The sequence below is a fragment of the Dipodomys ordii genome, unplaced genomic scaffold, assembly GCF_000151885.1.
Source record: "Dipodomys ordii isolate 6190 unplaced genomic scaffold, Dord_2.0 Scaffold7, whole genome shotgun sequence".
In the NCBI taxonomy this organism is placed as follows: Eukaryota; Metazoa; Chordata; class Mammalia; order Rodentia; family Heteromyidae; genus Dipodomys; species Dipodomys ordii.
Genome location: NW_012267223.1, coordinates 14,865,744 through 14,888,338, shown reverse-complemented (window position 1 = coordinate 14,888,338; position 22,595 = coordinate 14,865,744).

Sequence of the window (22,595 nt, the reverse complement as noted above, 5' to 3'; positions counted from 1 at the left end):
AACACACTATTAGAAACATGCTGGAATGTGTACTCTCATTTCTTTTCTTGCTGCCATGTCCCATTGTTTTTAATCATTTTACCATGTTACTCCCAGGAGTAGAGATACATTTTTCCAGCTTCCTGTCATGTGTCTGGACTCATTGATCAGATTTGTCTTGGTCACCTGTGATATAACTAACTAGAGGCTTGAAATTTTTCTCCATTTTGTGGTTAAGTGAGTTGAAAATGTTGAAGGGTTGACACAGAACAAGAAGTATTGTATACATGCATATAGTGTATATATATATATATATATATATATTATACACTGCTTTGTTAAGTAACAAAAAAAATCCAATATATATCCTTAAACATCAAGTGAGAGGAGGATGTGTGAGAAGGTGGAAAGGGGTGACAAGGACGAATATGTACTGTGTTCTCAATCTGCTTTGTTGAATAGTAACACCTTTGTACAACTACTTAAAGAATATTTTAAAAATAATACATGTCTCAGGATTTGCCACTTTCTCTTGTTTCTCTGTTATTTCCAGGAATTTTGGCTCGCCAAGACTTGAGATTGAAACAGAAAAGATAAGTCACCCAAGTCATCTCCCCAAGTGACATGTTTACCCTCAGATATGGGAAATGGCTCACATGAGATTAGCAACCGTTTTGTTGTTTGTGTTATTGTAATTCTTCTTCCTTTCTGGTCTGTTATGGAGCTTGAACTTGGGGCCTGGGCACTGTCCCTGAGCTCCTTTTGCTCTTTTGGCCTTGCTGCTTGTGGTACAACAACATACATCATTGTACATGGTAAAGCAAAATGTCTCAGTTCCAAGACAATAAGAAAGGAAAATGAGCAAAGGGGCAGCATCCTTCTACTCTCTTCAAAGGCACACCTGCAATGACCTACAGACCTCTTATTAGGCTCATTATTTTTTTTTTCTTGTTGGCAGTTGTGTGGCTTACACTCAGGGCCCTGTGGCTGTCCCTGAGTTCTTCTGCTCAAGGCTAGTGCTCTACCACTTTGAGCCACAGTGTAACTTGCGGTTTTCTGGTGGTTATTTGGAGATAAGAGTCTCACACTTTCCTGACCAGGCTGGCTTTGACTCAGATCTCAGCCTCCTAAGTAGCTAGAATTACAGGCATGAGCCACTAGCACCCAGCTAGTAACAGGTTCTTTACCAACCTGACTAAATCTGTTTAAGCATAAGCAGACTAGAAAAATCACTCTGCTCACCCAAAGTCATAAACTCAACAGATAATTGTTGCTGAAACCCACCAGGTTTTGTGGTTGCTTGATGGGCATTTTATTTGTTTCAATTGATACAGTGGGCAAATGATTGCATAAAAGAGGTTTTCAGGAATAAGAAATTTAACCAATCACATAGTATTTCTCCTTCATCAGATTGGCAATCAGTTTTGCTATTTACAACATGCAAGGTAGTCAGAAGTGAATATAGAAATGAAACTACAGCTTGTTATATTTTCCTGGACATATGCACATATATAAACAAAGTTATGAATAACACCTTGCCTATTGGGGAGAGAAATTTAAAAAAAACAAATGAAAACAAGGTAAAATCTTTTGATGCAATGCGATTTTGATATACCTTGTTTAAGTAAATTACTAGAAGTTACAATACTTTTTATTATTGAAGACTGTGAAGTGATAAAAATATTTAATGTAATTTCTATTCCATATAGAGGCATATCTAAAACTTGTATTAAATTTTGAAAACAAAGACTGTACAATACTATGTGAATAAATATGTGTTTGTGTAAGTTTGAGTATAGGTAGGTACAGACGCTTAGGAAAAAAATATTGCATGCATTACCATGTTAACCTGGTTATGACTCTGGCAGGAGAAAAAATCTGGTAGATAAAATATATGGAAAAATTATATATTAAAGGTTTTTATTTTCTTTGAATTTTACTCATTTAATGACTGTATTAAATATATAATAACTAAAAATAACTATAACAATAAAGCCATGAAAGAAAAGAGAATATCATCTTATAAATAGGTTTGATTCTGTGATCTCAAGGCAGGTTAGAGAAAGAAAGATGCACAATTCAATGTATATCCTACAAAATTAAGATGAGTGAGGGAAGGAGTGGGTAGGAGATGGATGGATAAAAATGTTGAAAGAGAGCCGGGCGCTGGTGGCTCACATCTGTAATCCTAGCTACTCAGGAGGGTGAGATCTGAGGATCGCGGTTCAAAGCCAGCCCTGGCAGGAGAGACCTTGAGACTCCTATCTCCAATAAACCACCAGAAAACCGGAAGTGGCACTGTAGCTCAAGTGGTAGAGCGCTCACCTTGAGCTGAAGAGCTGAGGGACAGGCCCAGGCCCAGAGTTCAAGCCCCATGACCGACCAAAAAAAAAATGTTGAAAGAGGTGATATTGATCAAGATATATTGTATTTCACGAACTTCTGTGTAAAATGGTAACTCCTTTGTAAAACTAAAGGTAATTATTATTGTTATATTAATCTAAAGATTTTTTCCATGTTAATAAAGCATAGAAAAGAATTTAAATCTAATCAACTAAAATATTTTAAAAACCATTGCCACAGACATGGAATTAATATCCTTCATACATAAATAGACCTTTAAAAGTCAATGAGAAGTGATTTAGAAGTAATTATGAAGGAAGAAGGCACAGAGCATTCTCAAAAGTGGAAAAAATAAGAGTCAAAAATTGCTAAAAAATGATAAGCAATGAAATGTACATACAAACTTTAGCATAATGCATTTTCATCTCTTACATTGAGAGAAATAAATAAATTTACAAAAGATTGCTCCTAACATAGCATTAATGAAAGAGTTTTCCTGAGTGGGTTTTGGTGGAAATGTACATTTAGACTTTTTTCAAGGACCATTTAGCACTAATATAAAGATTCCAGAAAACAATCAAAAATATGTAGCAAGATTGACAATGGTTATCCCTGAACATGAGGATTTATTTTTGTTACTTCCACTTAAGAAAATACACTTAAAAATATTAACTTACTATCTCTCATTTGCACTTCCTTTAAATGAATGGTTCTGTCTACAATTACTGTGCTGTCACTTGGGGTCATGTTCACCAGAAGTTTCTAATGGTAGAGTGTGTGCCCTTTTGGGATGAGACTTTGGAACATTGAATTCAAGATGGAGTAAAATCCCAATCAATAACTCAACATTTGTATGAGAACTGGAAAACACACCTGTAATCTCTTCACTCAGGAGGCTAAGGCAAGAAGATGACAAGTTAGTGAAAAGTCTAGACTACATTAGGGATTTCACCTAGCCTGGGGTATATATTAAGACTCTGTCTCAAAGTATTACAAATGAAAATGAAAAGGTAACTGGAGGAAGATTATTGCCATTAAATGGGTACCAATACTATATTATTTCTACCTTCTTTTGAAAATTCTTAAGTCTTGGTCTTATAGACCAAAACAGGTCTATAATAGTTTTATTTTGAAATACAAATGTTTACATGGCTGAGTTTAAGGATTTCTTCGAGAGAAAAGATTATTCTCAGTTAACAGGATACTCCGTGTCTAATGTTTGTGTCACAAGTCTATTTCGAATGATAGACTGTTGTATGTGCACTAAGAGTGTCAAATTTTCCTTCTTTTGCCTTTTTAAGATCTAACATTGAAGAACTATTTCTATTTTTATTCTTCATCATACTTTTTTCCTTTTATTAATGTCTTCCCTTGGCCTTTGAAATCTAATTTCAAAAGCTCAAAGAAGTCAACCTTTCTATTGACTTTTTAAAGCAGTGAAGGTTTGTGCTTCTTAAATAACTGTAATCTTAATTATTTTTTGCTTTCTTTTAAAGGTACTCTCTTTGCAAATCAGCTGATTTGCTCTTCTTTTTCCCTCCCATGCTGCCTACAGAAATCCTACTTTAATTATTCCATGGTTGAAACTTCAAAAGAAAGCATCACCACAATGGATTTATTCTTTTTTGGTTTAATTTTGCTTGTTAAAAGTTTTCTGTACCACCAGAGAGAGCTCCATTTTATTGAACCTTGAACTACAGTGAACTCTTAGGTTGGTGCTTTGATCCACATATAGTAAAATAAGGCCCATTGCTACTTTTAAAGATAATAGCAAACACATTCAATCCTCCTGATTTTTATACCTAGTCTTCTATTGAATCTATCTATGTAAAAGAGAATGCTTTCTATATTCCCATGTAAAATACAGAACCACTCTGAAGTTTCTAAAGTTAACTGAGTGAAATTAATACAGGTAACATGGATAAAAATTGGTATGGAAGTAAATTAACCCTGCATCCACAGGCAAAGTTCAGAAAATAGAAGGGAATACACAGAATCTGAAAGACTCCATTGTATCAAATACAGTAGGAAAAAATGTGACCCCCTAAGCCAACGAATAATTCTAGAATTTCCCTGGTTATAATATTCTTTTGCTTGTTTACTCCACTCAGCACCTACTCTTAGTCCATCTGTGTGTGCCATCTGATTGCCTTCTGTGCCATACTTGACCTTTGCCGTTCTGTCTACTTTCTGCTTTGAATTCACCATTCCATAAACTGGGAATGTTCTGTTTTTCACTTCCTGTGTTGTCTTTCAAGGATCAGTAGGCTCCATACCAACACATTGCCTATTTAGGCTGGTTTTTAAATCTCTGTTCCCAGGTTGTTACTTTCTGAGCTTTGTATCACAGCTTGTGTACAATTATGTATTTATTTGTCTTGTCAAGATCTATTTCCCTCCCTAGATACTATGAACCAAGAAGGGAAGAAAGACTCTCATAGACCAAGCAGAAAGTTGGCATTTAGTGAATCAGTGGCGTTGGAAATGAAGTGTGTTTCTGAAATGTTGAACACACAAAAGACCCTCACTGAAGAGGAGAGTACATCTCCAGACCTCTCCTGAAATGAACCATTTTGAAAAGGTTCTATAGAAAAATTAATTTATTAATAAACTATGAATGAATCAATTAACTTATTTACAATATAGTCTAAGCTGGCCTGGAACTTAATATATAACCCAAGTTGAATTACTAAGACTTCTACCTCAGCTTCCCAAGCACTGAGGTGATAGATATGTGCCAACATGGCCAGCTGCGGAATTAATGACTTGTAGACCTTCCTTGTGGTTGAGTTTTTCTTCAAAGTCTGAACATACTCATATATTTAATAATGAACCAAGGCACAAAAAATGGCCATAATAGAATCACAGAGCACAAAAGTTGAAATACCTGCCTAAGTGTGGGCTCTTTTCTAGATCTGATCAAGACATCATTCTAGCTTAAATAAGACACAAGAGTAAGTATCTCTCTATGGGTCCTATTAGAAATAAAATGACAGGATTTAGAGGAGAAATTTAGAGAGTCTCTCAGAAGGGGGTCGAGGCAAGAGCAACAAGAGAAAGGACATGCAAATTGCAAAATGCATCCTGAAACGCTCTGCTGCTCTAGGACTCCTCTACCTCGCCATTCGTGAATTCTACCAAGCAATGCAGGCAGTTACAAAGGAGTTAACTCTCAGTATAATCCACCCTAAGTCAAAGCCCAACAAAGCAACTACTAAGTAATGGGTATTGCAAGAAGGAGGTGGAGCCAAGGGGAGAGAAGAGAAATGAAAGGGGGAAATGCAGTCAAGAATTCATTGTATATAGCATAGAATTGAGAAAAATAGGAAAGGGGTAGTTGGAAGAGGGATGTTGAAGGGATGACGCAGATCAAGATATAAACAGCTTTGTTGAAGGGAAAACAGATTCAACACATGCCCTAACAATTAAGAAAAGTGAGGGTAGGGGTGGGTTGGGAGGGGGTGAGACTGGTGAAGAGGATGACATGGATGAAGATACACGTATTTATCCACTGCTCTGTTGAATGACAACTCCTCTGCACAACGGTTAAAAGATTATAAACATGTTATTTAGAAGCATTTTCCCAGGTATGGGAAAATGGGGGCGGGGAGCTATGCTTTTCATGTCTGAAGGAATGGGCCCATATAGTTTTCTCTGGCTGAAAAAATTTTTCCTTTTATTTCAGGGTGTGAAGATAGTACTGTATAATCCTTCATATCAAAACGTTATGTTACTGCCCTTGAAAAATATATCACTACTCTGGCTTCATGCTGATACAGCATTCATAATTCTCCTAGATTCTATGGCACTGTTTCTCTAGGTTGTAGTGGCTCTGTGTTCCTTTAGTTCCAGAGGGACATATATTTGCATCTGTGTTTTAAGGTTTGATATCAGTTTGCATGGCTTGCCATAACAAAATGCTATTGAGCTTGTGGCTGAACATAACATTCCTTTTCTTCTGGAAGATGAATGAGATGAGCACAGTTGATTTACGTTGTGAACAAACTTTCTCGACCTGTTCCCACATGACCTTCTCATTATGATTATGATTGTGATGATTATCGGTTGTGAACACAATTTGCTCAATCTGTTCCAATATGTATCCTCCTCCTCCTCCTCCTCCTCCTCCTCCTCCTGCTGCCGCTGCTGCTGCTGCTGCTGCTGCATGGCTACTTAACAAAGCAATTTAGGAACACAATGTATCATTAGTATCATCCCTTTCCACATTCTCACCCATCCTTCCCTTACCCAACTCTTCACTCAACTTCTCTCAATTTTGTAAGCTATACATTGGATCTTTTCTGCATTTCCTCTTCTATGTTCCGCCCTTTCCCCTTCACCCTATCTCCCACCCCTTTCCAGTACCCACATCCTAATCTTTGGCTGTGACTTTCTATGGAATTACACTATTTGAGTTCTCCCTTGAATCTATAACATTTCAGTTAATACATTTGTATATACTTGCAAATCATCCAATGTATTTATTTATGAATTGATAAGTTAACTCTAACTGCTTGCCTGTTGGTATCCTAAGCACTTTTCTCATAAGCTCACTGCCTTGTCTGAACTCCATTACCTCTTTTACCTCTGCCTCTTACCATAGCTACACTCTGGGGCACTGGTATTTATATCAACATACAGATCCTGAAGAGATAACAAAGAAACATCAATTCAGCCTATGAAGCCCTGGTTTGCCCAGTGTGTGTACCACAGAGCTTAGTACATAGTAGGTGATTTTAGTAAAATAAGTAACTAAATAAATGAAATAATACTTCCGTACACTATTTTTATTCAAGTATAAAGGATGAGAAACAAATCACTTTTTGATCAAATCCTTTAAAACATTTTGAAAAGAGTATACTTCAAATAAATGTATAGAAATATTAGCTTTTAAATATTAAATAGTCAAGGTTTCTCTGAAAGGTTTAGGCAGGTGCCTTTTAAATGTCAAGAAGAGATAACTCAGCCAATGGAACAAAAGATAGATAGATAGATAGATAGATAGATAGATAGATAGATAGATAGATAGATAGATAGATAGATAGATACACAGATATAGTGAGGCTTATATATTGTCATGATTTCAAAAACTCCAGTGTTTGGAAATACAGTGTTTAGCCTTAGTTACATCTGAAGACTTTTGAAGAGTTTATAAACTTCCTTGTAAATTAAGTCATTCCTCTTCAATTTGTGAAGTAGAAACATTTGGAGTTGGTGCTTGTTAGAAGAGTAATCAGATAATACCTTCATAGCTTTCTCCACATCTTAGAATAATTATGGGATTAACTATAAATATTAATTCCTATTCAATATGTATGTACTCTGGAGTCCCGTGGTGTGAATAGCAATATCTTATTACACAAGCCAGAGTATTCATTAAATGCAGTGGGTAATCTTTAGAGAGTGTATTAAAATTCAAATGTTACTATGCATATTAGTAGTCTGCAAGACTTGAAGACGTTTTACAGAAAGAACTGGTAAAAAGCCTTCCTGGAGCAAAAACGTATTAATCAAAATATCTAAATGAGGATCAGCAGAGAAAAAAAGAAAGTTAAGTAAAGCCAAGTTTCTTAACAATTAACCCAAGAGAAGGTTACATGTAAGATCCCAGGCTGGCCTCCTACTCAAAATCCTCCTGTCTCTGCCTCCAAGTTTAGAATTACAGCTCTTCCCTGCCATGTTCCCCAAAGAACATACTTGAGCAAGATATTGCAGAATACCTACAAAGCTTTATCTGTGCAAGTGCAATTCTTCTTTGAATGTTCTGATGAACTTCTTGTGTTGCCTCTCATTGCGATTTTGTTACATGATTGTGTTTTCTTCTTATGCAAGTAGGATGTTTACACAATTTCTGTGCAATATCATAAGAAAGACATTTTTAAATATAGAAGATTTGATGATTTCAATATTTCTTACCGTTTAAAGGATCATACAATGAAACTGACTTTTTATATACAGCTCTAGGACTTTAACACCTGATAGGTATACATAACCATGCATGTATATATGTGTGTATATATATACATATATATAACCATTTATATGATTATTTCTATTCATATATATGTATGTGTATATATTTATATACACATGTATTGCTATATATACATATATGGGTATTAATTACATAAATATATAGCTATATAATTACATATATATGATATATCTCTATCTATATATAAAACTGTCTATTTGTACATTAGTTCAGCTGGTAGCTGGTGGCTCACTCCTGTAATCCTAGCAACTCAGGAGGCTGAGAGGTGAGGCTCCTGGTTCAAAGCCATCTCAGAAAGGAAACCCCATGAGATTCTTATCTTCAATTAATCATTAGAAAACTGGAAGTGGCACTGTGGCTCAAGAGTGCTAGTTTTCATCGAAAGAGCTCAGGGACAGTGCTCAGATGCAGAGCTCAGTTCTCACAAGACACACACACACACACAATAGTTCAGTTACCACCATCCTCTAAATCCTTTGTGCTTTAATTCTTCCCCACTATAGTTTTTTTTATAACAATCTCATATAAAGTATACATAAGTATAAATATATTCTATTAAATATTTCAGACTGATTTCTTTCACCCAGGTTAATACTTCTGAGGTCCATCGAAGTATTAGTAATTCTTTTACAAAGTTGTATGTCTTAACCAAGTACTTCTTTCCTTTCTATTGGTAAATACTATTCCATTCCATAGATGTACCAGCTTCTCTATGCATTCTAACAGTGAATGACCTTGAGTTGTTTCCAGTTTGGTGCAAACATAGCCTATAAATACTCCTATGTCATTTCTGTGTGAATACAAAGTGATTTCTCTCGGGTAAATATATGTTTGAATTTCTGGCTCATATTTTACTCATACATCTAAATTTGCAAATGCTAAATTATTTCCCAGAGTGGTTGGCTGGTACAAAACAAATCCATCTGGAGGGCAAGACTGTCCACATTCAAAGAACCTCTACTTTTAGGTCAGCAGCTGTTTTAGCCTCTAATATTTTCTTTTAGTTCACAAAATAAATTAGAAAATGTCTTCTCTTGTTAAATGCCTGGCATTAAAGATGGTCACTTAATTCTTTAAACCATCTTAATGGTCTAGAGCTAATGGAACTGATGATGCAATGTACAAATAGACAGCAGGAAACAATCCTCCTACAGGATATCAATTTATCCACAGAGGATATGAGATTCATTTTATGTTTACATACTATGTTCTCTATTGTGCTCCCCTTAAATACATGATATACACATGTAAACTTATGCATGCATGCACATGCAAACATAATTGTATAATCTCATCCTAAACATCTAGAATCAATTAACAGTGCTTCATATTGGTAAAGCCAGTGGAACTCTAGAAGGGCCAGGATCTTTTGAGTGGAAAAAAGAGCATATAATAATATTGATTCTGTACCTACATTGAACAACCATGTTAAAGACTCAGAAGGTAATAGTTATAAAGATTCTTTAAATCCTCAGAGGAAGTTTTGTGTAAATATTTTCTGTATTTGCATACCTCATATGTATGTTAATAGCGGAGTTCCTTTGGAGATACTTTTCCTGCCTGAAGCACTATATTCTAAAGGCGATATTAAGTTATGTTTATTTTGTGAGAAAATAAAGCAACACTGATGTGTGGAGATGAATGGTACAAAGCTCAAAAAATAAAGCCCTCTAAAAGGAAAAAAATGATTCATTATTTCAATAACACTTTACGTTCTTATAGTATATTTCATCATAAAGATCAATGACATGTTCCAACTGCTAATAAGTGCAGGAACTACTTGTCTTCTTGTGTTGACAATTATTGCAAGAAGACAATAACTACATTTATACTCACACTCAACTCAATAACTTATCTCTGGAAAGGTTACTGAATTTCTTTCCATGTCTTGTCAATCACAGCTAGAGACAGGGAGTAAGGAAAGCTTACCCAAGGAAGCAAGCCAAGTACACAAACTAAATTTTTGCACCAGGAAATAGGAAGGGAACACCCTTTCACAAATGAAAACAAATTCAGTTGCTCATTGCTCCTTTGTTCTTCATTTTGTCCTATGGGGAAATTATCACAAATGTCTCAGTCTTATTGAATGAGGAGAGAAAATTGAAATCTTTACCACAGTTAGTCTAACTTTCTTTGATGGTGAGTGATGATATTGTCATTTTCTCATGAGACCTCCTTGCCTTTGGAGAACATGAGTTTTATACAGTTTGTCCATTGCAAATTTTTTCTCTCTCCAGTGAAATCAGAATCCCTGTCAGGCATGTTGTTGCTAGGTTACGATTAAATAGAATTACTGTAGTGTAATATATTCATAATGTATTCATAAAGGAAGAGTCTGAAGATACGTAAGAAAGTAATTATAACAACTTTGTCATGTTTATGCAACTTGATGTATTAATATATATCCAGGGGCATTTTTCTACAGGGAGAGAAGAAAGGTAGATTTATTTTGCATTTTGAATCTTCTTAGTGATTCATTGAATGTTTCACATCTATTGTAAACACTTGAAAGCATTTCAATTAAAGAGAATGATTAATCTGCAAATCTAGGCCCCTGGATTTCTCATAACCAATATTACAGTTGATCAACACAAATGCTGATATTTGACCAAAGGAAATTACACATGGCAAAAGAGGAGGAAACCTTGATCTGTACTTATTCTACCTTATCATATTAGAAGTGCAAAATATCTATTTACAGAATATGTTCTTTTCCTTTGAAGATTCCTATCAACTATGGGCTTGTCTACAAATGCTTCTGTAATTAACATTTACCCTTGTTACACAAACAATTCATTGTTTTTGCATTAGAGTCATCTGACAAAGTTTATGGATATGATAGGGCAACCATAAAAATGCATACATGGGGCCTGATGCCCACAAATCCATGTTTTCATTTTACTGGCGAATAAATCTCAAAAGCAAACACAATACAGAGCTGCATAACAAGATTTCTTAAAGAAAGACCATTGGTGTTTATACCTTTAGAACAATGCCTTAGCTGTGCATTAGTAGCATACAGGTGTCACAATATATAATTTGCACTCTGTAGGAACAATGTTAACCCTTACATAACATAACCTATATTTTGTGCCAGGATTCTCAAACATTTCTTATTTGTGCTCTAAAAATGACCTTGCTTTAGAGAAAATATAAGATCATTAAAGTTCAAGTTTGAATTTGCAAAGTTTTCAAATAAAAGAAAAATAATTCCCAGGAAATAGGTTTTTTTTGTTTCTGTTTTTATGTTTTTGTTTTTGTTTTTTTTATTGTGAAAATACTGTACGGAGCAGTTACAATTACATGAGCAAGATAATGAGTACATTTCTTATCAAACATTGTAGCCTCCTCCTTTGTTTCCCCTTCCCATCCTCCCCCCTACCCAATCTTTCTCCCCCCTCTCCCCCCACCAAAGTTGCAAAGTTTGTTTTTGACATAACGACTTGTACATCTCATTGTTGCAATGCGTCTACCTGTATCCCTATTTAAACGATTTGTTTTTTCCCTTCCCCTCCACAAATTATACCAACATCAAATACAGTGAAAGCAGGGGTTATACCGTGGGGGAGGGACATACAAAGCAACAAAGAAATCATCTTATAAATATGTTAGAAACAATCGCATGAAAGAAAAAAAAGTTTGTTTTTGTTTTTGTTTTACTGGTTAATCCACACTAGAAGGTGACTCTGAAATGGGCAAAACAGCATTCACATTTGGAGAATCCATGGAAAGAGAATTTGAGTAGAACAGAGCATTAAAGATTAACTAAATCTGGTGAATTATACATGACCAAAAGCATACAAACAAAAAAAAAGGTGTGAAAATACACTGCCTTTTTTTCCTCTTAATTCCAGCTTTCTAGACTGATCGTTGCATGGACAATGACAAATGTCTTCATTTTTCCCCATTTCACACATGGAACATGTAAGTTTTAGCTGAAAGGAAGCCTCCACATGGTTCAAGCAGAAAAGAGTTTATTTCAGGGGAGAACAAACTACTGGCCTTCACCTGATGGAAAGTACATGGATAAAAGGGTAGACACATAGTAGGAAGGGGTTATATAAGGAGAGGGCGCGAGGAGGCTTGGCCACGGCAGATAGATGATGTGACCTCAGAGTCTGGGAACCTCTCATGATTGGAAGGAGGCGTGATGGAGCAGTCCAGGATGTGACCTCAGAGAAAGGGGTGGTAACTGCACCCAAGTGTTCCAGCTATCTGGGTTATTACTAGTGGGCTGGGGCTTTTAGGGAAAGGGCCACGTGTGCATCCAGGAAGAACAGTGGGGGAAAGGAACATTTTTCCCAGGCAGACCTAACAAAAAATATCTATGCAACAAAAGGTATTGATATCCTTCAGTGTCTGACAATTCTACAAACTGCAAACCTGGCTTGGTTTCCAATCACCAAAAGAGAAATCATTTTGAATTCTTCTTTTTTTCATCCTTTAAACATTTTTTTTTTACTTCCAGTCTGAAATATAGTGAGCTGCAGACTAAACCTGTTTCTTCTGATTAGTTGTGAACCAACCCTTTGCCTTTCTTTGTTTTTCCTTTGGAGTGTCACCCACTGTGGACATGAGAAAGAATGGTGAATGGTGGGGCTGTGCAAGGGGCATTAGTAGGCTTGGAATCTCTTAAAGGGGCTCCCATTTCTCAGGCAATGGCTTTAAAGTCCAAAGCAGCACCACCTTGGCTACCTTGTTCTTATTTGCAAATGTTTCTTAAAGATCTGCAATGGTATTTAGCTCAAATTAATATTTGGGGGAATTGTGAAAAATGAGTATCATATGGCCAACAATTCCCAGCAAGGAGTAATCTGGCCTTCAAATGTTATCATCAATAATGCATTTATACACATATGTCAAAGCACAGAACTATCTAGAAGGGTAATATGGACAAGTGATGGTGTTGGTGGTCTCTGGGAAATGGAGCAGGAATGAAGATGGTTGTTAAAGCAATTTCCCTTGTTCTATAGTCTTTGGGTTTTTGTATAACTAAGTTTTCATTTTTGAGGTTGCAGATTAGTATCTGTTTCTCATACTTAACATTTTGGAAATCAGACAAAGACCTATTGGATGGGTCAGAGAAAGGCAATTCTAAGCTTAACATTGATTTTAGTCAGAAAGGTTTTTATTCTGTTACCTACTAACCCAAGGCTTTGGATATTGAGTTAATGATTTAAAAAGAAATCTGCTAAGTATCTGAAAGGTGGAGGATGGAAATTGTACTGTGGGATCCTCCCCTCTCTATTTCTATGCCAGGGAGAGACATTTCCCCAAGCAGTCAAGTTAAGCAGTCAAATTCAAGGCTAGCCTATGCTGCATAGTGAGACTCTACCTCACCAAAAAACAAAACAACAGTTAACTAGAAATGCAGCCATAGAAGGATAAAGGTCTGTAGAGACATGTTTGGGGAATGTGGGATATCCCTTTGAAAGTACGCATATGCTTCACGGAAACACATGTGTTTATTCATGAACACATTTTGAGTGCAATTTAGTCTGATAAAAATAAGATGAGGAGAGTTTTCCCAACTGAGAAAACAACGTTAACTCTAAACTCTGCAAAACTAGGCAGTTTGTTATGAATAAAGGCCTAATCTGTGAAGTCTTTGCAGATGATGAGAAGCCTAGATGCCGAAGAATGAAAAAAAAGTATCCTAGAGGATGTTTATGCTAATGTTAGAAAAGCATTTGGATTTTATTGGGACATGAGGAGAGAATCCTTGAAGCATTTTTAGCAGAAAAGTGATCTATCTCCTCAAATCCGCTCATTTTTATGTTTATCTTGAAACAGCTTGTTATTTTTACATACATCTTGAAATGGGTAGATTTCTGCTTCTAATTTGCTTTTACATTTGCACATCAAGAGACGAGTTTTATGGAAATGTACAGGTAAGTTATACAGGCCTGGTACTGTAAATGCAATTACTCTGAAAGCCTTTTAGAAATAGAGTGGTGGAATCTCTCCAAGCATACATGTTTATTTTGGAATCCAAATGACTGTTAGCCTATTTGTGAGAGTTTACAACGATTCTGCCCCTGGCAAGTGGCTACCTCAAGTTTTGAGATTCACATTTTACTGATGCTGGCTTAAACAAGGCAGAAAAGTCTTGAGTTTTCATCTCTCCCATAAAGGCTATTAGAATTATGTACATTGGTTTCTGTAGCTGCCATTGCTCAACCTAATTGTGTTTTGCTTATTCATTTAAGTGTTTTGATTTTCTTTTCAGTATCTTCTCTAGCTTTAAAGTGTTTCAAAGTCTCTTCACACATATTTTTCAAACCACAATAAAAAATATGAGAGTTACTTATATTTTATGAAGTACTTAGACTTTTTTTAAAATTTTCTTCATTTGGATATTCAATATTCTCTCAGGAGTATTAGTAAGGGAAAAAATAGATGAAAAGGCCTAACTATACTCTTTCTCTCCTAATCACATTTTCTTCTCCCTTCCTCTTTCCCGTCCTTCACTTCTGGCTCCTTCTCCTCCTCTTTCTTCCCCCTTTTACTTTATCTTCCCCTTCTGTTCCCTTGTCATCTTCCTCTTTCTCCTTAATCACAATCAGTGTCTTTTTCGAATATTCTTGAGCAGGGAATAGAAGAGTGATCCAGATCATTTCCTTCTACTCATTTCACGAACTGAGTCGTGCTAGGATTTTCCATCTTCACTATCTCAGCAAAGAATTTGCTTCAACGAGGATCCCCAATGCCAGGACAAGAGCTTTGACTTTGGGAGGGTATCACTTTAAAACAGGATCTTTCCCTTGATAATCACAATAGTAACTATCAATGTTCGAAGATGCACTGCATTATAAGCTTATATCCAACTTAGCATATTTTATTTTTATAATCAGAGGATGCTGTTAATGTTACATGCATTTTGCATGGAGAAAAGTATATTCAGATTGAGCAACATTTTCCAGGTCAAACAGATAATATGTTAGAAACCATAATATTCATCTCCAATCTCTTTGCCATTTTTAAACTACTTTGTTGACCCTCCAATCTATGTCTGCTTTAGCTGTTCATTGGTTCACAAATTGAAAAGTTCAAAAGAAGAATAAAACCTGGATTCTTCTCACCAGGAATTATACAGTTCATAATAAAAATAAGTACAGCAGAAAAAGAAAACATTAAAACTGTAAGATAGAACATGTGGTATCAACGTTCCAAGGGATGGAAGCTGTTTTAGCTAGATATTTAGATGAGTGTTAGGCAGATGTTCTCATCAATAACTAGGGACATATAGACTGAACTACAATTGAACATCATCCACATTGACCCAATTGGCAAGAAATTAAAAGAATAAAGTCTGACGCTGTTAAATGTCAAGGAGGATACAGAAACACAAACAGGGGTGCAGAATTAATTTTTGAAGCTACTCTTGTACCAACAGAGATGTAAATTTTGTTGTACTGTGGCACTCTTTGTAATAAATAACAGAAAAATATCATGTATCCATAAAATAAATACTGTATAACAATGAAACCCAATGGAGCATTAACAAATGAATTGCCACTCATGGAATTCATAAGCCATAGTAAACAAAAGAAAAAAATCACAGCCATACACATTTTGAGGGAGTCAAAGCTGAGCTGTTGTTTTTTTCTTTACTTTGTATATATGTTTTTATTATAAAAATATTGTGCAGAGGGGTCACAGTTACATGAGTAAGGTAATGAGTGCATTTCCTATTGAGCATTATTACCTCCTCCTTTGTTTTTCCCCTACCATCCCTTCCCTCCCCAGGACCCCAACTCCTCCTTCCCACACCATGAGTGCTAAACCTCTAACTAAAGCCAAAAGGGTGATTGTCATAAATGTCAGACCACTGCAGAAACAGACTGCCGTGCCCAAAGAGGGCTGATACCAGCCATAGTCTATCTGTTAAGATAGAAAAGGCAGTTACAGGAGTGATTTCCAACCATATTTGTACTTTAAATTGTTGTTTAACATTTTATAACTATAAAGAATCGTCTTATCTTTGATGTAGAAAACATTTTCGTTTAAATGGTATGCAAAAGTTTGATTTTCCTTTTTGCAAATATAATCTACTTGAGAGAGGGGAGAACAGCTTTCCAGTGTAAATGTTGTTTGTGAACGCATTCGTAAACAAGGTGCAGAATTACAGAGAAGGCAAAGGAAGGGCATCATAGGCAAAACTGCTGTTCACCCTCTATGCCACTAACTCAGACAAAGGTTTGTTATTAACTGTGGGATAATCACTCAGACCATTGCAAGTGGGAAAGGTTCTAATAATGAACCTGTGTGGTCCAGGATACCGCGATGAGGGACTACACATGTGACTACACATGTTCCTGGAAGTGATCGTAGGAATGTTTGAAACAGTAGATTCACATCTCATGAAATTAGATATCACTGGAGAAACCAGTATGCATTGTACCTTGAACAAAGGAACACTAACTTAATGAAAAAAGCAATGAAAATCTGGTAAGTAAGTCCATGTGAAGAGTATAACACCTAAAATATGTTCGCGATATAAAAACATACTTCACACCAGTATGTGTTGCATAAAAGCTGAGATGGTAAAGGTATCCTCATGAAAAATAATAATAACAATCCTAGATAAATATTCTAGCACACTAAGTACAGCTTCCTTTTAGAAAAAAAACTATACAATAAAGACAATAGAGGAAACAAAGAGTGACCCTAACTCTAAATTGTAGACTTAAGGATAGTGAGAATGACATGTTATTTCATCATGAACACAAACCCTCGGTTCTTATGGCTGCAAGACTCAGGCCAAAAGCAATCTAAAGTTCACACATTTGAAATGCTTCCTAGGGTCATAGAAAATGTGCTGGCAGGCAATATAATTAACAGAAGAAAGCTCATCTCTCTCTCTCTCTCTCTCTCTCTCTCTCTCTCTCTCTCTCTCTCTCTCACACACACACACACACACACATACACACACACAGAATCAACATTGGAAAATTAGCAATAGGCTCTATCTCTGGAATTGAATTTGCAGGCTAGTGCACTTTGTCTCTCCATAGCCAGTTGCATGCAGTTGATAGGCAAAGGGAGTTGCAATCATAGAACTGAGAAGTATCAGAGATCCACATAAGTCCATCTGGAGTAAGACTTACAGTTCAGCACTTTTTTGTGGCTTGTAGGGCTTGAACTCTGGGCCTGGGTGCTGTCCCTGAGCTCTTCAGCTCAATGCTAGCACTCTATCACTTGAGCCACAGCATCACTTCTGGTTTTCTGGTGGTTCATTGGAGATCAGAGTCTCATGGACTTTCCTGCATGGGTGGCTTTGAACCACAGTTTTCAGATCTCAGCCTCCTGAGTAGCTAGGATTATAGATGTGAGCCACTAGCACCTGGCTCCAGTTCAGCACTTTTTAATCATTATACTGTACTTTCTTTTTCTGGATGTTGTGTTGTCAAAGGATTTTCCTGGAAGACAGGGTCACATAGAGTGATCTCTACTGTTAAGACTAAGAGTGTGTTGAAATCTTTCCATTTAAATGTAATAGCAAAAACACAAAAGCCAAGATTAACACTAAAGTGTCAATTTTGCCAGGCATTGGTGGCTCATGCTTATAATCCTAGTTACTTCGGAAGCTGAAATCTGAGGATAAAGGTTCAAAGCCAACCTGGAATGGATAGTCTGTGAGATTCTTATCTCCAATTAACCACCAGAAAAGCCTGAAGTGGAGCTGTGGCTCAAGTAGTAGAATGCTAGCCTTCAGGGGAAAATAATAGCCCAGGAAGGGAGCGTAAGGACTTGAGTTCAAATCCATGGACCAGCACATACACACACAAAATGTGTGGATTCTAAAATCCCATGAAATAAGTCACGATTTTCTATTCAGCACCTACTGGATTTTTGGTGTTTTGTTTTTTGTATGTGTTTCTAAGGGTTGAATTCAAGGCTTCATGCGTGCTAGGCAGGTGCTCTACCACTTGTTTTGCCTCTCAAGTTGGAGTCTCACCCTATTGCTAGGCTGGCCCAAGCTACCATCCTGTATGTGTATTCCTCCACATCATTAGAATGACTGACAGGTACAGGCCACTTCTACCTGTCATCATGCTATCCCCTCCCCCCTTGCTGGTGTGTCCAGACAATGATTGAGATGGAGTCTCAAGAACCTGTCATTATAATTCTCCATCTCTCTACCTCTCCAGGAGTTAGAACTTGACTTTCAGCACATTCTGGATATTTTAATGAAGCATATTAACAAAAAATGAGCTCCAGAGTTATCACACTAAGCCATTATTCTTTGTTTGACTAGCACAGCACCAGATCTGAGGATAAAAACAAACTCCTAATAAAATAACATAATGGTAATATTATCAATAATGACACATAATTACAGTGACATTAATGACAATGGAGAGGCTTCATTCTAAAATATCACTCCACCGTGTTATTTTAGAATTTTTACACTCAACAGTTTTGAGTGTAAATAAGGAGTGATATTGGAAGCTCATGGGCAATTCTCTGCTTAGCTTTTTATACTGTAATTTCACACTGCAATTTGCAGTAAAATGACAACATTGGGGAACCATTCTTTTCCTGACATGAGGAAAGCTGCATTTTCCTTATTATCTTGCCTTGAAACTATCTGTTCCAAGTTATTACTCATAAGTCCCATCCTCTCAGCATTGTAAGATAGAGAAAATATTAATATATTGTAAACTTAGAATTGTGCTTAATAAACTGTCTTTGAATATCACTTCTCCTTTCCATTTCCTTATCATTATCATCATCATCATCATCATCATCATCATCATCCCTAATAATTAGATCACCTGAAATGTTAGGCTGCAGATTTGTTAACTCTGAGACTCAACACAGTCTACATTTATGAATCGCCTTACATTCTATTACTACCATTGATCCATCAAGTTAGATGATGGCTTTTATGCCTAAGTATTTTCTCCACTACAATATAAGACAAAAGAAGCATTTGGGATGTCCCATTTATCCACTACAGGGAATTTGAAGTGGTTCTTAAATTCTCTAAAGCTTTCTTGTGTGATCTATCAAATAAAAGTTCCAAATGGAAGAAGAAATATAGTTCATAGTGAAAAAACACAAACTCAAAGGGTGTTTACCTAAAAAAAACTAACTGGGCACCTGGGTAAATGAATTCACATTTCCCAAACTTATAACCTTAGTGGATAAGACTTAAACCCAAGCTTTCTAAAGCTCTGGAATTGATCAGCATCACTGAAACTTTACACTAGCAGAATGTGTAAGACTCAGGTTATTTTAGTGACAATTCACATTGATACAGTAGAGAGAGAACCATAGTGTCACAGTATCCCAGTACTTCAAAGGAATGGTAAGATGATTTACTTTGAACACATATAAGTTACCCTTGCCCTAAGAACATGGATTTAAGTTGCTTTCAATAACAGCCTACTATGAGCTTTTACACCCACAAAACAAAAGAAAGTCATACATTGAAACATTTACCAGTTATATTGCCTGGAACATCAGGTTGGAGGGCTACAGAAAAGCAGGGAGATCTCTTTTATAGGTTGTGGGCCAGTCTTCTTGAAGTTTTTCTTTTGATGTTGGGTAATGAACCCAAGGCCTTCTCTAAGCGAGGCAAGTACTCTTACTCGAGTTGAACACACACACACACACACACACACACACACACACACACACAAACTCTTGTTTTCATTTTGCTTTTGAGACAAGATTTCACTGCTCCTTTTACTCTGGCTAGCTTAGAACTCACAATTCTCTCTGAATAGTGGAGATTACAAGCATCCACTATTCCACTGGATTGTCTGATTGCATTCTTAACTTTCGGGTTGGGAAGGGTTAGAGGTCTGCTAAGCTTCTCGATAGGTTCTGAGTCATGGATCTATTAGTCAGGTCAGATATACAAGTTAAGATAATTGGCTATTAAAGGGGCCTAAGAGAGCCCAGAGGATGTTGGCTCTTGACCTACAACTTCCCATCTCTTCACACACAATTGCTGTGATTTATTTGGCAAGGTCAAGCAGTCTGTAGAATCTTTAATGTAGATGGAGCTCTTCAGAGAACTTCAACTCGCAGTGGGAATCGTATGACTCATGCTTTTTAACATGAAGAATTACACACTATGTTTAGCAAAATCTCAGCATGTATTCATTCATCTTATTGTTGCCAAATTCTATCAAGAAGCTATTCAGGAACATGCTAGACAGCTTCAAGCTGCCTAACCATTTGTCTTTTGATGGTCATCTTCTGGTTATCGAGACAGATTAAAGTTCAGTGATGGTTCATTTTCTGCTCTTGGTTATCTCAGTACAGTGAAGTGTCTCCAGGAGTAACATCTCCACTGTAATACATAAATAATTTTCAAACCTCCACTTTAATATATACAAATAATTTCAAAAATAAAAAGAACTGGAGAGAAAAGTTATCATAAACCCTTATATACCCGCCATCCAGTATAACTATTAGCACATGGCTGATTCTGTTCATTTATACTCCCTTTCATCTCTTTCAAAAAGAATCCACAAGGCCCAATGAGTTAGAGGCCATTATTATTACATTTTTATGCACTAACCGATGTGTGAAACCATTAAACTGTGTTTCATTAGTCACATCTAGTGAATGCAGACCCAGGAGTCACTGGCAGCCAGTCAAAGTGCTATGACAGAATAGACAGCACAGCTAAATGGGATCATCTGAAGAGAGGTTAATTAAGTAGCTATTTAGGAAAGATTAATGAATTGCTAGGAACTAGTAAATCAGGAAAGAGTGTTAAATAGGTAACAGGAGTGAGTGTTTACCAGTCTCCCATTCAGAAGTTCCTCTGTGCTGAGAGTCACTTGATAGGAGTCATTGTTATCAGTTAAAGGACACAGCCTAACTAGAAGTCAGGGAACAACTCCGGTCCTCTTCCTGTTGTAGCCAGCCAAATTCAATCAAATACCATAGGTCCAGTAGTCCACTGATAATGTCCACAGAAATTGGCCTTCTAGCATTCCGTTCCGGGTGAAAATGGTGAAGGTAGAAGAAATTAATGATATATCCAACCCTACTCCCATCCCCGCAATGGTATACCAGCTGCAGAAAACAGTGTGTTATTTTCAGATTGTGACATATGCTAACCAGAAATTCAGAACCTTGGTGAAAAAAATAAATGGTGCTTATTTTCATTGGGGAAAAAAATACAAGTTTAGCTTACTTATTACCTCGGTAAAGAAGGTTGAAAATTTTCTAATACTGAAGCAAAAATATGATCCAAGACATCAGTTTGTGTGCTATACTTAAAGCAGCAGGTACTATACAGAGTGTGTGACACACTGATGTACTTGACTGCTACTTGTTGAATATTCATCAATGTAGAATAAGCAAGCATTTAAAAATATGAACCAGTGTTTAAGAAGCAGTAGAACAGAACATCCCAAGGAGAGCAAAGATGGAAGATCATAAACAACTAGCACTTCTATCCAGGAAGCTGAAACAAAATACAAGTATGTGGCTACAGGAACACATAGGTAGCATGGAACTATACAGGAACAAAGCAGAAAACAGTACAGTGGGAGACCTGGTGAAATCCAGAAATACTGAACTGCAGATCTGAAAAAGAAACAAAGGACTCTAACCTTGGATGAGTTCTGACGTGCTAGGGAATGGAGGGGAAAAAAATCCTTCTCAGCAAAGGGCTTAGAGCAAAGGACAGAAGAGCAAAATCATTCTTCCCAGGCACACAGTCATCAACTCTACAAAAGTAGAGATTCTCTACAGGCACCAACTGGCTGATCCATTTTAGCAAGCAAACAGTCACACAATGGACATCCTTAGAAGAATGACCTGACCACTTAACTCATTTCTTCAGGTCTCAGCCAGCTGAGTAGCTAAGATTACAGATGTGAGCCTCTACACACCCAGCTCCGGCCCTCTCTTTAAATTCCATTTCAGCTACCAAAGATAACAAGGCTCTATCTAGATCTCTACTTTTTTCTTATTTCTTCGCATTTGCCTATGTATCTAGTGAATCTACTCTCTAAGCATTCTATCCCTCTGCAAACGCGCTTGGTAATTGTCGTCTTTAGTGCCTGAGCACAGCGGGGCTGCTGGCTCACACCATCAATCACAGCACCAAGCATCCAGACACCAGTGGCTCCTGTCTCCTGCCCTCTAGTCCTTTGTGTCTAAATCCATGGGCATTTGTTAGCTAGAGCTATTGTAGAACTACCTCACCTCTCCAATGCCGAATAAATAGTGAAAAACTGGACACAATCCTTCTGTATTTGCACACTCTTAATTCTTCATTTTGATGCCAGATTAGATAGGT